The sequence below is a fragment of the Miscanthus floridulus genome, chromosome 9 (genome assembly GCF_019320115.1).
Source record: "Miscanthus floridulus cultivar M001 chromosome 9, ASM1932011v1, whole genome shotgun sequence".
Classification (NCBI taxonomy): domain Eukaryota; kingdom Viridiplantae; phylum Streptophyta; class Magnoliopsida; order Poales; family Poaceae; genus Miscanthus; species Miscanthus floridulus.
The window spans coordinates 59,612,824-59,615,995 of NC_089588.1; the positions used below are offsets into that span (position 1 = coordinate 59,612,824).

Below are 3,172 nucleotides of genomic sequence, written 5' to 3' on the forward strand. Positions count from 1 at the left end.
AGTCCTTATCTTGATTCTAGTGATGAGTACTCTTATGAGGAAAATAGTGATGGTGAAACTAAAAGATGGAAGAGCTTGGAGAACAGGTTTGATAGCAAAGCTGAGGTCCCTGTTTTCTCTATTAGGATGGCATTTAGATGCAGCAGGCAGTTCAAGAAGGCTTTAGTAAAGTACGGACTGAAGGCACACAAGTCCCTGAAATTTGTCAAAGATGAGAAGAGGAAGGTTAGGGCTGTTTGTGACTAGCCTAGATGCCGCATCTATGGGTCATCAGTACAAGGTCAAAATGGTTCAAGGTAGTAACTTTTGATGATGTCCATACTTGCCCACCAAGAAGGGACAACAAGCTAGTTACTTCTACTCTAATTGCTAACCACTACTATCATCAGATCAAGGATAACCCCACTTGGAAGGTAGGTCTCATCAAGGCTGCAGTGCTCAAGGATTTGTTTGCAGATATCTCAATTGCCAAGTGCAAGGGAGCAAAGGCCTTAGTTCTTCAGAAAGCCCTTGACTCTATGAAAGGGGAGTATAGTAGAGTTTATGATTACCAGTTAGAGCTCCTGAGGACCAATCCTGGTAGCACAATTGTGGTATGCCTAGACCCAGAGATTGAGGACAAGCAAGTGTTTGAGAGGTTCTATGTCTGCTTTGATGCATTGAAGAAAGGTTTTCTGGTAGGCTGTAGAAAGGTTATAGGATTGGATGGTTGCTGGTTCAAAGGTGCCAATAATGGTAACTTACTGTGTGCCATTGGTAGGGATGCCAACAATCAAATATGTCCAGTGGCATGGGCAGCAGTGCCAATAGAGAACTATGACACTTGGTATTGGTTCCTTTCATTGCTGCAAAAAGATCTCAACATCAGTAATGGAGGTTAGGATTGGGTTCTCATTTCAGAGCAACAGAAGGTAAGCATGTGTACATGCTTAATTATTTTGCATTTCAGATAAAATTATGCTATGCTTGCTTAAGTGCTTGTGACTTGTTTAATGCATGGTCTGTTGAAGGTAGTGCAAGAATTAGTGCCTAATGCAGAGCACAGGATGTGCGCAACGCATATTTATGCCAACTAGAGGAAGAAGTACACAGACAAGAAGCTCCAGAAGAAGTGGTGGAGGTGTGCAAAGGCTTCAAGTAGGACATTGTTCAACTTGTACTGAGCTTACCTTGCTCAAGAGACACCAGAAGGTGCCAACGACATGATGAATACCTCACCAGAACACTGGAGCAGGGCTTTTTTCGGCTCGGGTCCAACTGTGACTCAGTGGACAAAAACATGTGTGAGAGTTTCAACAACAGCATAATGGAAGCCAGGTTCTACCCAGTGATCTCTATGTGTGAAGCCATAAGAAAGAAGCTGATGGTGAGAATTCAAGAAAACAGAACAAGAGCAAAAAAGTGGAATGGTCTGATTTGCCCCAATGTATTCAAAAAGTTGAAGATCAATATTGAAATGTCTAAGTGTTTTGTACTCTAGAATGGAGCTAATGGCTTTGAAGTCCAAGAGAGAGGACGGGAAGTACATAGTCAACTTGCAGAAAAGAGAGTGCACATGTAGGTATTGGCAACTGTTAGGACTTCCATGTTGTCATGCCATAAGCTGCATCTACAAAGCCTCCTAGAAGCTAGATGACTTCATTGCACCATGCTATAGCAAATAAGCATACCTCAAGACATACCAATATGTGCTACAGCAAGTAGAGGGTGCAGAGAATTGGCCAACCTCAGACATGCCTAGACCACTCCCACCTGCATTTGTGAACATGCCTGGTAGGCCAAAGACTCAAAGAAGGAGGGAGCAAGGAGAAGAACCAAAAGGAACTAAGTTGAGCAAGGTTGGGATTAAGATGAGTTGCAGATTGTGTTGTAAAACTGATCACTACTCAAGAAGTTGTCCCAAAACCCAGAAGGTGGCAGCAAGAAAAATGCTCACATCAAAAGAGATTGGACCAGGAAGAGAAAGATGCCAGAAACTAGAGATTGGACTAGTGCAGAGAATTGTGTAAAATACCCTGCTTTCTAGTGATGAGTCACAGAGGTGACAGCAGTACTAGAAATATTGTGTAAAATACCCAATTATGTCATGGCAGACATGCTAAGTTATGTAATATACTTATGTCATTGCAGACATGCTAAGTTATGTAATATACCTTTGTTGTTCACTGTCATGTATCATATTGCTCTTGGTTTTATTTGTCACTGTCTTTTATTTGTTAACTGAAAATGCACAATTACAGTACACACTCATTCTACATTTCTCAAGTAGCAAACATATAATTCAGTTGACAGAAAACAGGACATCAGTTATCTTACATTCAAAAGTCATCCATCAATTATCTTACATAACACCTGCTTTGCTCTAACATTCAACTAGTACATGATCTAGAACCCATCAGGTAAGCCTAATACTAGTGAACAACATGCCAAAAACACAGAGACAAAAACACAGAAAGTGCTACATCCATTATTCATTCGCTTCATCTTCACTTCCAATGCCTCCAACTCCTTCTGCTTGGCTTGCAACTCCTCATCTTTCTTTAGCAAATCCTCATCTTCCTTAGTCAACTTCTTGTCCTTGGCTTCCAACTACGAATCCATGTTCAGCAGCTGCCTTTGCAAGGAATGGTTCATCTCCTCAACCTCCTGAAAATGTTGTTCCCTGACTTCATCAACAATAGGATGTCCCCGTCCCACTTTAACTTCGCCACAACACTCTTTAGGTCCAACAGCAGCTCCTTCATCCACTCTGTAGTGGGTGCATCCACCCACTGAAAAAGGTACAGTCCTGCGGCGTCTGCAACCACAAAATCAATGACACTTACCAAACCATTCATCATGTACACCACATTCAGCAAGGAGAAACCTAACTTACATTTGCCATCTTGCTCCTGTAGTATCTACGGCCAGGGTTGTCAACACTCCAAGAAATCCACCTTGGCGCCTTCATCTGGCACTTGCAAAACACTAGGGGGAGGTAAGCAAGTCGGGCAATGTGGTACGGCACAGCGAGCCTCGAACCTCGACGCCGGTGCCGCCACCAAGGCCGCTTGAAGCTGGCCCCTAAGAAGAGCGCCCGCTTGATTCTGCCATTCCAACACCCCGAGACGCTGCTGTTCCACCACCGCTGCCACTCCGACGACCTTCCCTAACCTCGGCGGCAAACCCTAAC

General features: G+C 43.4%; 1 pseudogene; it reads left to right on the forward strand.

Moving 5' to 3' along the window:
- The first annotated feature begins 1,046 nt into the window (after positions 1-1,046).
- Positions 1,047-2,026, forward strand: LOC136479987 (uncharacterized; annotated as a pseudogene).
- The last annotated feature ends 1,146 nt before the right edge of the window (positions 2,027-3,172 follow it).